Here is a 14,289-nt window from a genome sequence, read left to right on the forward strand (position 1 = left end):
AAGGTGCGCACCTCGCTGCCCACCTTGGTGTGCTCCGAGGTGCCCACCACGGTGCGCAACGCCGGTGCGAACCCGGGAGCGCCCCGATGTGTGCTCCAAGGTGCGGCGTGCACGAAGTCGGACCCCGGTTTGCCCCGGGTGCGCACCTCGCGTGCACCTTGGTGCGCACACCTTGGCTGGGTTGCGCGGCCTGGTGGGCACCATGGTGCGCACCAAGGAGCGCTCCGAAGTGTGCTCCAAGGTGCGGCGTGCACGAAGTCGGAGCCCGGTTTGCCCCGGGTACGCACCTCGCGTGCACCTTCGCCGGGGTGGGCACCTCGGCTGGGTTGCGCGCCCTGGTGCGCACCAAGGAGCGCTCCGAAGTGTGCTCCAAGGTGCGGCGTGCACGAAGTCGGAGCCCGGTTTGCCCCGGGTGCGCACCTTCGCCGCGGTGCGCACCATGGCGTGCACGAAGTCGGAGCCCGGTTTGCCCCGGGTGCGCACCTCGCGTGCACCTTCGGCGGGGTTGCGCGCCCTGGTGGGCACCATGGTGCGCACCAAGGAGCGCTCCGAAGTGTGCTCCAAGGTGCGGCGTGCACGAAGTCGGAGCCCGGTTTGCCCCGGGTGCGCACCTCGCGTGCACCTTCGGCGGGGTTGCGCGCCCTGGTGGGCACCATGGTGCGCACCAAGGAGCGCTCCGAAGTGTGCTCCAAGGTGCGGCGTGCACGAAGTCGGAGCCCGGTTTGCCCCGGGTGCGCACCTCGCGTGCACCTTCGCCGCGGTGGGCACCATGGCGTGCACGAAGTCGGAGCCCGGTTTGCCCCGGGTGCGCACCTCGCGTGCACCTTCGCCGGGGTGGGCACCTCGGCTGGGTTGCGCGCCCTGGTGCGCACCAAGGAGCGCTCCGAAGTGTGCTCCAAGGTGCGGCGTGCACGAAGTCGGAGCCCGGTTTGCCCCGGGTGCGCACCTCGCGTGCACCTTCGCCAGGGTGGGCACCTCGGTGCGCACACCTTCTCAATGTTTTCTTGCCTTTTCTGGAAATTGGTGAAGGCAGCGCATCAAAGGTGCGCACCTCGGTGTGCTCCGAGGTGCGAACCCGAGAGCGCTCCGAGGTGCCCACGAAGTCGAAAGTCGGGTTAATTGCATTGTTTTCCCCGGGTGCGCTCCGAGGTGCGCAACATCGGCGCGCACCAAGGAGGGCTCCGAAGTGTGCTCCAAGGTGCGCACGATGGCGTGCACCTCTGGTGCGCACGATTCGGAGCTCGGTTTGACCGGGGTGCGCACACCTTGGCTGGGTTGCGCACCTTTTGTGCGCTCCAAGGTGCGCACGAAGTCGGAGCTCGGTTTGCCCCGGGTGCGCACCTTCGCCAGGGTGCGCACCTTGATGCGCACGCCTTGGCTGGGCTGCGCACCTTGGTGGGCGCCATGGTGCGCACCTTTCGTGCGCTCCAAGGTGCGCACGAAGTCGGAGCTCGGTTTGCCCCGGGTGCGCACCTTGGTGGGCGCCATGGTGCACTCCGAGGTGCCCAAGATTGGTGCGCACCAAGGAGCGCTCCGAAGTGCGCTCCAAGGTGCGCGCGAAGTCGAAAGTTGGGTTAATTGTCCGGTTTGCCTCGGGTGCGCACCTTGCGTGCACCTTTGCCAGGGTGGGCGCCTTGGTGCGCACACCTTGGCTGGGCTGCGCACACCTTGGCACCCGCGTTTCCTTCATTTTAAATTTTTTTTTTTTACAATCTCTCAAGTGGGAAATTCTATAATCTCAACTTTTTTTGCCTTTTCAGGAAACTTTTGAATGGAGCGCATCATTGGTGCGCTCCGAAGTGTGCTCCAAAGCTCTCTCCAGCTGCGTGCACCTGCCCCGGCCGCGCACCCGGCCCCGCCCAGCTTCGCTCACCTGTCCCGGGCGTCTGGTGCGGAACCTTAGAGTAAGAAACATCACCGTGCACCTTGGCCAACGTGCGCGACTCGACCGAGCGCGCACTGGCCGAGGTGCACACCGATTTCACCTGGGTGCGCGCGCAGCACCTCGGGCGCACCGGGGTGCGCGCACAACGCCCGGGTTGCACCGTGGCCTGTGTGCTCGGGGTGCCTCGGGTGCGCGCTCGGTGTCGCCCCCGCGCGCGCGGTAGTGCGGGCAGCGCACCCCGGCCCGGCCCGGCCCCGACGAGAACGCAAACGGGCAAAAGGTTTATTCAAATAGCATTGCGACGCCCGGCGAAAAACTAAAAAAGGGTGCAACACCGGGACTTCCCGGGAGGTCACCCATCCCAGTACTACTCCGGCCCAAGCGCGCTTAACTGCGGAGTTCTGATGGGATCCGGTGCACTAATGCTGGTATGATCGCACCCGTTATGAGCTTGTCGCAGTGTGTACTTAGCAAACCGCGACCCACGTGCGAATCCACCCCGGCCACCCACCCCCGTCGAGGTGCACACCCTCCCTCGCGAAGTGCGCCCCGTTCGCCAAGTGTGAGCCCTGCCCGGGTGCGCGCACCTTGCTAGGGCGTCGGGTGTGCACCCGGCCCGGCCTACGTGCGTGCACCTGGAGGGGGCGTCGTGTGCGTGCAGTGTCCCGTCTGCAACGCGGTGCCCACACACCACCTCGGGCGCAACGACCTGCGCTCACATGTGGGCCGAGTGCACCTTGGTGCATGTTCGGGGCGCCTCGGGTGCACGCTCGATCTTGCCCCGGTGCACCAAGGCGCTCGGTTTGCCCCGGGTGCGCACTTGGTGCAAGGTGGGCACCCAAAATAGGGATCAAGCACCAAAACACAAGTTTCGGGATGCAAAATGGGACCCAAGGACCACAAATGCGTTCCAAGACCCATGATGGGTCCACGAGAACAAAAATGTGTTCCGAGACTTAATAAACAAATATTGGGTTTTAGGAGAAGAAACATGCTCTGATGCCCAAAACGAGAATCGACCCCGAAAAGGCCACAGGCCAAAAGTGGGATGCGAGACAAAAAAAAATGGGACCCGAGGACCAAAATTGGGTTCCCAGGTCGAAGACAGGGCAACCGGACAAGAAACGACCTCTAAGGCTCGAAATGAGTCCCGACGACTAAAACTTGACAAGAAGCACCCATCAGGCACCCAACTCGACACCCATGGGATGCCGACCCACCCGGGCTTCCACCTAGCACACCTTGGCACCCACCCACCCTCGCACCCAACCTCGCACCCAACTTAGCACCTTTGAACCCACATTGGCACTCACCCTGACCCTGGCACCTTGGAACCCACATTGGCACTCACCTTGACCCTGGCACCCACCTTTGCACTCACCTTGGGACCCACCCTGGCTCCCACCTCGGCACCCACCCAGACACCCACCTTGGTTCCTTGGCACCCACCTTGGATCCTTGGCACCCACCCCGACACCCACCTTGGCACGCAACTTGGCTACTTGCCACCCACCTTGGCTCCTTGACGCCCACCCCGACAACCACCCCGTGACCTACCCTGGCTAGGGTTGGTGCACACCCACCCTGGTGCCCACCTTGGCACCCACCCTATGACCCACCTTGGCACGCACCTTAGTACCCACCCCGTTACCCACCCTAGGACCCACCCCGTGACCCACCTTGGCCAGGGTGGGTGCACCCACCCTGGTGCCCACCTTGGCACCCACCCATCCTAGCACCCAGCCTGTGACCGGGCTTGGAACCCAACCTTGCACCCGCACCCGTCTTGGCCAGTGTGGGTGCGCACCCATCCTGGCACCCACGTTGTGACACACCCTTTAACCCACGCACCCTAGCACCCACGTTGGCACCCACCTTGGAACCCAACCTAGCAACTTGGCACCCACCCCGTGACCCACCTTGGCATCCACCATAGCAGTCGCCGACTTGGCACCCACCTCGGCACCCACCTTGACACTTGTGGACCCACCTTGCCACTCACCCTAGCATCGACCCATCCTAGCACCCACCCTGGCACCTTTGCACCCTAGCACTCACCCATCCTAGCACCTAACCTGTGACCCACCTTGACACTCACCCTCGCACCCACCTTGGAACCCAACCTAGCACCCACCCACCCTGACACCAACCCTAGCACCTACCCACCCTTGCACCCACCCTGTGACCCATCTTGGCACCCACCCATCCTACCACTCAACCTATCACCCACCTTCTCACCCACCTTGGCATCCACCTTAGCACCCACCCACACTGGCACCTTGGCACCCACCTCGGGCAAGGTGGGTGCACACCCACCCTGGCACCCAATTTAGAACCCACCGAGCATGTTACCCACCTTGGCACCCACATTGCAGCCCACCCTAGTACCCACCCTATGACCCACATTGGCATCCACACCCTAGCACCCAGGCACCTCGACACCCGCCTTGACACCCACCCTAGCACTGAACCTGTGACCCACCTTGGAACTCACCCTAGAACCCACCCACCCTGTGAACCACCTTGGCATCCACCTTAGCACCCACCCACCTTGGCACCCACTCTAGCACTCACCCATCCTAACACCCAACTTGTTACCCACCTTGGCACCCGCCCTCGCGTCCACCTTGAAACCCACCCTAGCACCCACCCACGCAGGAGCCCACCTTGGCACCCAACCTAACACCCACGCATCCTGGCACCCAACTTGTGACCCACCTTGGAACCCACCCTAGTACCCACCTTTGAACCCACTATATCACCAACCCACCTTGGCACCCACCCTATGACCCTCTTTGGAATCCACCCTAGCACGCACCCACCCTGGCACCCACCATGGAGCGCACCCTAGCACCCACCCACCTCGGCACGCACCTCAACACCCACCTTGGTGTGCGCACTGCGCCAACCTCTCAAAGACCCTATGTGGTGCGCTCCAAAGTGTACACCTTTGGTGCGCTCCAAGGTGCGCACCTTTGGTGCACACCGAGGTGCACACCAAAGTGTGCACCGAGGTGAGCACCAAAGTGCACTCCAGGGTGCACACCAAGGCGTGCACCTTTGGTGCGGTCAATGCAAACGAATTCGGAAGTTGGGGTCGATGTCCTAATCGCTGCTGCAGACTACACGTATGAGAATCGGACAAATAGCTTTATATAGGGGAGGTGTTGCGTTTGATGGGTCGACTCCCCTGGTTGTGTGCACTGCACCAACTTCAAAGACCCTGTCTTGTTTAAGAAGTCAAAAGTTGGGGTGGATGTCCTAATCATTGCTGCAGTCTACGCATGTATGAGAATCAGACAAATAGCTTATATAGGGGAGGTGTTGCATTCGGTGGGTTGACTCCCCTGGTTGTGCGCACTGCGCCAACCTCAAAGACCCCGCATAGCAGAAGAAGTCGGAAGTCGGATTTTGGTGAGCACCAAGGCGTGCACCTTTGGTGCGGTCAACGCAGACGAATTCAGAAGTTGGGGTGGATGTCCTAATCGTTGTTGCAGGCTACACATGTATGAGAATCAGACAAATAGCTTATATAGGGGAGGTGTTGGGTTTGATGGGTCAACTCCCTTGGTTGTGCGCATTACGCCAACCTCAAAGACCTTGTTTTCGTTAAGAAGTCAAAAGTTGGGGTCAATGTCCTAATGGCTCCTGCAGGCTACACATGTATGAGAATCGGACAAATAGCTTATATAGGGGAGGTGTTGGGTTTGATGGGTCGACTCCCCTGGTTGTGCGCATTACGTCAACCTCAAAGACCTTGTTTTCGTTAAGAAGTCAAAAGTTGGGGTCGATGTCCTAATTGCTCCTGTAGACTACACATGTATGAGAATCAGACAAATAGCTTATATAGGGGAGGTGTTGGGTTTGATGGGTTGACTCCCCTAGTTGTTCGCATTACACCAACCTCAAAGACCTTGTTTTCGTTTAGAAGCCGAAAGTTGGGGTCGATGTCCTAATTGCTCCTGCAGGCTACGCATGTATGAGAATCAGACAAATAGCTTATATAGGGGAGGTGTTGGGTTTGATGGGTCGACTCCCCTGGTTGTGCGCATTGCGCCAACCTCAAAGACCCTGCATTGCGGATGAAGTCGAAAGTCAGAGTTTGGTGTGCTACAAGGTGTGGTCGAAGGTGCTCACCTAGGTGTGCACCTTTGGAGCACAGGAAAAGTGCCCTCCAAAAGTGCGCACCTTTGGAGTGCACAAAAGTGCCCTCCAAAAGTGCGCACCTTTGGAGCGCAGAAAAGTGCCCTCCAAAAAGTGCCCTCCAAAAGTGCGCACCTTTGGAGCGCAGAAAAGTGCCCTCCAAAAAGTGCCCTCCAAAAGTGCGCACCTTTGGAGCGCAGAAAAGTGCCCTCCAAAAAGTGCCCTCCAAAAGTGCGCACCTTTGGAGCGCAGAAAAGTGCCCTCCAAAAAGTGCCCTCCAAAAGTGCGCACCTTTGGAGCGCAGAAAAGTGCCCTCCAAAAAGTGCCCTCCAAAAGTGCGCACCTTTGGAGCGCAGAAAAGTGCCCTCCAAAAAGTGCCCTCCAAAAGTGCGCACCTTTGGAGCGCAGAAAAGTGCCCTCCAAAAAGTGCCCTCCAAAAGTGCGCACCTTTGGAGCGCAGAAAAGTGCCCTCCAAAAAGTGCCCTCCAAAAGTGCGCACCTTTGGAGCGCAGAAAAGTGCCCTCCAAAAAGTGCCCTCCAAAAGTGCGCACCTTTGGAGCGCAGAAAAGTGCCCTCCAAAAAGTGCCCTCCAAAAGTGCGCACCTTTGGAGCGCAGAAAAGTGCCCTCCAAAAGTGCGCACCTTTGGAGCGCACAAAAGTGCCCTCCAAAAGTGCGCACTTTTGGTGCGCACCAAGGCGCTGGTTCGGTCGTTGCAGGCGAGTTCGGAAGTTGGGGTCGATGTCCTGAGCGGAGGTGCAAACTACACAGGTGTCGGAATCGGACAAATAGCTTATATAGGGGAGGTGTATGCTTCGATGGGTCGACTCCCCAGGTTGAGCGCACCGCGCCAACCTCAAAGACCCTACGGTATGGATGAAGTCGGAAGTTGGGTCCGATGACCGATTCGATTAGTAGGTATGCTCATGAGGTCGGAATTTGGGTCCGATGACCTGCCATGTGCAGGAAGGCGAATGTTGACACTGTGCGTTGCAAGGTGCACACCAAGGCGCTGGTGCGGTCTTTTTAGTCGAGTTCGGAAGTTGGGGTCGATGTCCTGATCGGAGGTGCAAGCTACACAGGTGTGGGAATCGGACAAATAGCTTATATAGGGGAGGTGTATGCTTCGTTGGGTCGACTCCCCGGGTTGAGCGCACCGCGCCAACCTCAAAGACCCTACGGTATGGATGAAGTCGGAAGTTGGGTCCGATGACCGATTCGATATGTAGGCATACTCGCGAGGTCGGAATTTGGGTCCGATGACCTGCCACGTGCAGGAAGGCGAATGTTGGCACTGTGCGTTGCAAGGTGCGCACCAAGGCGCTGGTTCGGTCGTTGGAGGCGAGTTCAGAAGTTGGGGTCGATGTCTTGATCGGAGGTGCAAACTACACAGGTGTGGGAATCGGACAAATAGCTTATATAGGGGAGGTGTATGCTTCGTTGGGTCGACTCCCCGGGTTGAGCGCACCGCGCCAACCTCAAAGACCCTACGGTATGGATGAAGTCGGAAGTTGGGTCCGATGACCGATTCGATATGTAGGCATACTCGCGAGGTCGGAATTTGGGTCCGATGACCTGCCATGTGCAGGAAGGCGAATGTTGGGACTGTGCGTCGCAAGGTGCGCACCAAGGCGCTGGTGCCGTCGTTGCAGTCGAGTTCGGAAGTTGGGGTCGATGTCCTGGTCAGAGGTGCAAACTACACAGGTGTGGGAATCGGACAAATAGCTTATATAGGGGAGGTGTATGCTTCGATGGGTCGACTCCCTGGGTTGAGCGCACCGCGCCAACCTCAAAGACCCTACAGTATGGATGAAGTCGGAAGTTGGGTCCGATGACCGATTCGATACGTAGGCATATTGGCGAGGTCTGAATTTGTGTCCGATGACCTGCCATGCGCAGGAAGGCGGAATTTGGGTCCGATGACCGAGTTGATGGCGTGCCATGCGCAGAAAGGCGGAATTTGGGTCCGATGACCGAGTTGATGTTGATGGCCCGCCATGCACAGGAAGGCGGAATTTGGGTCCGATGACCGATTTGAAGGCGTGCCATACGCAAAAAGGCGGAGTTTGGGTCCGATGACCGAGTTGATATTGATGGCCCGCCATGCGCAGGAAGGCGGAATTTGGGTCCGATGACCTGACATACGCATGGAGTCCGACTCGGGGGCCGATGTTCGATTCGATGACTTGCATTGTGGGTAAAGTCGGAAGTTGTGGTCTTTGACCCGATTCGATGACCAGACTTCGGCTGCTTGAGAATCGGACAAATAACTTATATAGGGGAGGTAGTGTTCTCGAGCATCCTCCCCCCGTGCCCGTTTATGTCGATTGATGCTGGTGCTCGACTGGTTGGAGCGCTCGGATGCAAAAATCTTGCACCAGGATTTATCGATTGTGATGGACACGGCAAGTCTCCTGATTGCTATGCAGGAGCTCATCGTGAATCTCTATGCGGCCTTGGTATGGACTCGACTTGCGGAATGGTTCGGCAATGGTAGTCGCTCCAACACGTCCTTGCAATGGCCACAGAGGTGATTCGACTAGAGCTCCAGTCTAGCTTTTGGGTTGCTTGGCGGACTGGTATAGCCGCGATCGAGTTCCGGCCATGAACGTTTTAGATAGCTCTTGGGCTTTCTGGGACGGAAGTCGGAAGTTTGGGCTGTTGTCCGATTTGATGACCATTCTTCGGATGTGTGAGAATCGGACAAATAACTTATATAGGGGACTGTGTTGTCTCACGCAGCCCCCTCCGTGCCCCTCTATCTCGACCGATGTTGGTGCTTGAAAGGGTTGGGATCGCTCGGATTTATAAACGTGCACCACCATTTGTCGAGTGTGAGGGACGCGGCAGGTCTCCTAAATGCTATGCGGGCGCTCTCTGAGAATCTCTATCCGGCCTCGACACAGACTAGTCTTGCTGAATGGTTTGGCACTGGTAGTCGATCCAACACGTCGTTGTTGTGGCCGCCTAGGCGATTCGATTCGAGCCCCCGTCTAGCTTTTGGGTTGCTTGGCGGATTTTGCCCTATCCGCAAGTGAGCTCGGTCCCTAAACGTTCGAGAAACCCGATTGCTATGCGCCGACTCTCTTTCTTGCGAGCCTCCATCTAGCTTTTGGGTCTCTACGGAACGGAAGTCGGAATCTGGGACCGTTGTTTGATTCGACGAGGCAGACTACGGTTGTGCGAGAATCGGACAAATAACTTATATAGGGGAGGTGTTGACTGGAGCATTCTCCCCCGTGCCCCTCTAACTCGACCAATGCTGGCGCTCGAACGGTGGTAGCGCTCGGATTTTCATTGAGCGCCAGCATTGGTCGATTTAGAGGGGCATGCGAGATTCCCGAATGCTATGCGAGGGCTCTAACGGAAATGTCTATTGGTTTCGGTATGGATGCAATTGCGAGTGGTTCGGCAAAGGTAGTCGTTCCGATGCGTCCATGTCGTGGCCAAATCGATAATTCGATTTGAGCCCTCGTATAGCATTTGGGTCTCTCGATGTGATTCCGCATTCCAGTCCCTTTGGGCACTGCTTGAGCCGCATCCCAGGGGGTTCCCTTCCCAATAATCTGCCTCGCAACCCGATTGCTATGCGGTGAGGCTCCTCGGCCGCCTCGGAACTATCTGTGTATCAGACGCATCGCGGGATAAGGGGTTGGCAACGGTAGTCGCCCCAAGCGCGTCCGATGCTTGGACCATTCCGAGGCGGCCCTGAAGCCTCTTCCGTCTAGCCGTTGGGTCCTTCTCGCCGCATCCCTCGCCTCGCACCCCGATTGCTATGCGGTGAGGCTCCTCGGCCGCCTCGGAACTATCTGTGTATCGGACGCGTCGCGGGATAAGGGGTTGTCACTGGTAGTCGCCCCAAGCGCGTCCGATGCTTGGACCATTCCGAGGCGGCCCTGAAGCCTCTTCCGTCTAGCCGTTGGGTCCTTCTCGCCGCATCCCTCGCCTCGCACCCCGATTGCTATGCGGTGAGGCTCCTCGGCCGCCTCGGAACTATCTGTGTATCGGACGCGTCGCGGGATAAGGGGTTGTCATTGGTAGTCGCCCCAAGCGCGTCCGATGCTTGGACCATTCCGAGGCGGCCCTGAAGCCTCTTCCGTCTAGCCGTTGGGTCCTTCTCGCCGCATCCCTCGCCTCGCACCCCGATTGCTATGCGGTGAGGCTCCTCGGCCGCCTCGGAACTATCTGTGTATCGGACGCGTCGCGGGATAAGGGGTTGTCACTGGTAGTCGCCCCAAGCGCGTCCGATGCTTGGACCATTCCGAGGCGGCCCTGAAGCCTCTTCCGTCTAGCCGTTGGGTCCTTCTCGCCGCATCCCTCGCCTCGCACCCCGATTGCTATGCGGTGAGGCTCCTCGGCCGCCTCGGAACTATCTGTGTATCGGACGCGTCGCGGGATAAGGGGTTGTCACTGGTAGTCGCCCCAAGCGCGTTCGATGCTTGGACCATTCCGAGGCGGCCCTGAAGCCTCTTCCGTCTAGCCGTTGGGTCCTTCTCGCCGCATCCCTCGCCTCGCACCCCGATTGCTATGCGGTGAGGCTCCTCGGCCGCCTTGGAACTATCTGTGTATCGGACGCGTCGCGGGATAAGGGGTTGTCACTGGTAGTCGCCCCAAGCGCGTCCGATGCTTGGACCATTCCGAGGCGGACCCGAAGCCTCTTCCGTCTAGCCGTTGGGTCCTTCTCGCCGCATCCTTCGCCTCGCACCCCGATTGCTATGCGGTGAGGCTCCTCGGCCGCCTCGGAACTATCTGTGTATCGGACGCGTCGCGGGATAAGGGGTTGTCACTGGTAGTCGCCCCAAGCGCGTCCGATGCTTGGACCATTCCGAGGCGGACCCGAAGCCTCTTCCGTCTAGCCGTTGGGTCCTTCTCGCCGCATCCCTCGCCTCGCACCCCGATTGCTATGCGGTGAGGCTCCTCGGCCGCCTTGGAACTATCTGTGTATCGGACGCGTCGCGGGATAAGGGGTTGTCACTGGTAGTCGCCCCAAGCGCGTCCGATGCTTGGACCATTCCGAGGCGGACCCGAAGCCTCTTCCGTCTAGCCGTTGGGTCCTTCTCGCCGCATCCCTCGCCTCGCACCCCGATTGCTATGCGGTGAGGCTCCTCGGCCGCCTTGGAACTATCTGTGTATCGGACGCGTCGCGGGATAAGGGGTTGTCACTGGTAGTCGCCCCAAGCGCGTCCGATGCTTGGACCATTCCGAGGCGGACCCGAAGCCTCTTCCGTCTAGCCGTTGGGTCCTTCTCGCCGCATCCCTCGCCTCGCACCCCGATTGCTATGCGGTGAGGCTCCTCGGCCGCCTTGGAACTATCTGTGTATCGGACGCGTCGCGGGATAAGGGGTTGTCACTGGTAGTCGCCCCAAGCGCGTCCGATGCTTGGACCATTCCGAGGCGGCCCCGAAGCCTCTTCCGTGTAGCCGTTGGGTCCTTCTCGCCGCATCCCTCGCCTCGCACCCCGATTGCTATGCGGTGAGGCTCCTCGGCCGCCTTGGAACTATCTGTGTATCGGACGCGTCGCGGGATAAGGGGTTGTCACTGGTAGTCGCCCCAAGCGCGTCCGATGCTTGGACCATTCCGAGGCGGCCCCGAAGCCTCTTCCGTGTAGCCGTTGGGTCCTTCTCGCCGCATCCCTCGCCTCGCACCCCGATTGCTATGCGGTGAGGCTCCTCGGCCGCCTTGGAACTATCTGTGTATCGGACGCGTCGCGGGATAAGGGGTTGTCACTGGTAGTCGCCCCAAGCGCGTCCGATGCTTGGACCATTCCGAGGCGGACCTGAAGCCTCTTCCCTCTAGCCGTTGGGGCTTTCTCGCCGCATCCCTCGCCTCGCACCCTGATTGCTATGCTGTGAAGCTCCTCGGCCGCCTTGGAACTATCTGTGTATCGGACGCATCGCGGGATAAGGGGTTGGCAGTGGTAGTCGCCCCAAGCGCATCCGATGCTTGGACCATTCCGAGGCGGCCCTGCAGCCTCTTCCGTCTAGCCGTTGGGGCCATCTCGCCGCATCCCCCACCTCGCACCACGATTGCTATGCGGTGAGGCTCCTTGGCCGCCTCGGAACTATCTGTGTATCGGACGCATCGCGGGATAAGGGGTTGTCACTGGTAGTCGCCCCAAGCGCGTCCGATGCTTGGACTATTCCGAGGCGGCCCTGCAGCCTCTTCCGTCTAGCCGTTGGGGCCATCTCGCCGCATCCCCCACCTCCTCGGCCGCCTCGGAACTATCTGTGTATCGGACGCATCGCGGGATAAGGGGTTGGCAGTGGTAGTCGCCCCAAGCGCGTCCGATGCTTGGACTATTCCGAGGCAGCCCTGCAGCCTCTTCCGTCTAGCCTTTGGGGCCATCTCGCCGCATCCCTCGCCTCGCACCCCGATTGCTATGCGGTGAGGCTCCTCGGCCGCCTGGGAACTATCTTCGTATCGGACGCATCGCGGGATAAGGGGTTGTCACTGGTAGTCGCCCCAAGCGCGTCCGATGCTTGGACTATTCCGAGGCGGCCCTGTGGCCTCTTCCGTCTAGCCGTTGGGGCCATCTCGCCGCATCCCCCACCTCGCACCCCGATTGCTATGCGGTGAGGCTCTTCGGCCGCCTTGGAACTATCTTCGTATCGGACGCATCGCGGGATAAGGGGTTGTCACTGGTAGTGGCCCCAAGCGCGTCCGATGCTTGGACTATTCCGAGGCGGCCCTGCAGCCTCTTCCGTCTAGCCGTTGGGGCCATCTCGCCGCATCCCCCACCTCGCACCCCGATTGCTATGCGGTGAGGCTCCTCGGCCGCCTTGGAACTATCTTCGTATCGGACGCATCGCGGGATAAGGGGTTGTCACTGGTAGTCGCCCCAAGCGCGTCCGATGCTTGGACTATTCCGACGCGGCCCTGTGGCCTCTTCCGTCCAGCCGTTGGGGCCATCTCGCCGCATCCCCCACCTCGCACCCCGATTGCTATGCGGTGAGGCTCCTCGGCCGCCTTGGAACCATCTTCGTATCGGACGCATCGCGGGATAGGGGGCTGTCACTGGTAGTCGCCCCAAGCGTGTCCGATGCTTGGACCATTCCTAGGCGGCCCTGAAGCCTCTTCCGTCTAGCCGTTGGGGCCTTCCCGCCCCATCCCTCGCCTCGCACCCCCGATTGCTATGCGGTGAGGCTCCTCGGCCGCCTTGGAACCATCTGTGTATCGGACGCATCGCGGGATAAGGGGTTGGCACTGGCAGTCGCCCCAAGCGCGTCCGATGCTTGGACCATTCCGAGGTGGCCCTGAAGCCTCTTCCGTCTAGCCGTTGGGGCCTTCCCGCCCCATCCCTCGCCTCGCACCCCGATTGATATGCGGTGAGGCTCCTCGGCCGCCTTGGAACTATCTGTGTATCGGACGCATCGCGGGATAAGGGGTTGGCACTGGTAGTCGTCCCAATCGCATCCGATGCTTGGACCATTCCGAGGCGGCCCTGCAGCCTCTTCCGTTTAGCCGTCGGGGCCTTCCCGCCGCATCCCTCGCCTCGCATCCCGATTCCTATGCGGTGAGTCTTCTCGGCCGCCGCGGAACTATACCTGTTATTGCTACTGCATCCTTCGGCTGGTAACCTCCTCTGCCGCCTTGGAACGTTCTCTTTGTCGGACGCGTCGCGGGATAAGGGGTTGGCACTGGTAGTCGCCCCAAGCGCGCCCGATGCATAGACCGCTCCGAGTCGACCTTGCTTTCAGCCTCTCACATGCATAGACCTCTCTGAGTCGACCCTGCAGCCTCTCACGTTTAGCCTTTGGAATCTCGCCTCACAACATGATTGCTATCCTTGATGCATCCCTTGCCTCGAGCCCTGATTGCTTTCTTGGCTGCATCCCTCCTCTCCTCACAGCCCGGTTGTCATCACTGCTTCATCCGTCGCTTCATGCATTCTGGCTGCTGGGCCCTTCCCACCGCACACCTCGATTGCTATCTCTTCTGCATCACACACCCCGATTGCTATCTCTGCTACATCCCTCGGCTCTCACTTCTGCATCCTTCGCCTCACACCTCGATTGCTATCAATGCTGCATCCGTAACCTCACACCCCGATTGCTATGCGGGGAGGCTCCTTGGCCGCCTTGGAAATTTCTGTGTGTCGGACGCACCGCGGGATAAGGGGTTGGCACTGGTAGTCGCCCCAAGTGCACCCGATTCTTAGACCGCTTCGAGGTGACCTCGTAGCCTCTTTCGTCCAGGCTTCCTGCCTTCAACGCCCTTTTTACACCTCGATTGCTATGCGCGGGCTCGTTGGCGTCTATCACCT

General features: G+C 59.7%; 1 non-coding gene across 1 annotated transcript; it reads right to left on the reverse strand.

Moving 5' to 3' along the window:
* Positions 1-2,208: 2,208 nt before the first annotated feature.
* LOC131871667 (5S ribosomal RNA) lies at positions 2,209-2,327 on the reverse strand. The gene has a single exon (XR_009369878.1). It is a non-coding gene; the product is annotated as a 5S ribosomal RNA (ribosomal RNA).
* Positions 2,328-14,289: the final 11,962 nt, after the last annotated feature.

This window comes from Cryptomeria japonica, unplaced genomic scaffold (assembly GCF_030272615.1).
Source record: "Cryptomeria japonica unplaced genomic scaffold, Sugi_1.0 HiC_scaffold_438, whole genome shotgun sequence".
Classification (NCBI taxonomy): Eukaryota; Viridiplantae; Streptophyta; class Pinopsida; order Cupressales; family Cupressaceae; genus Cryptomeria; species Cryptomeria japonica.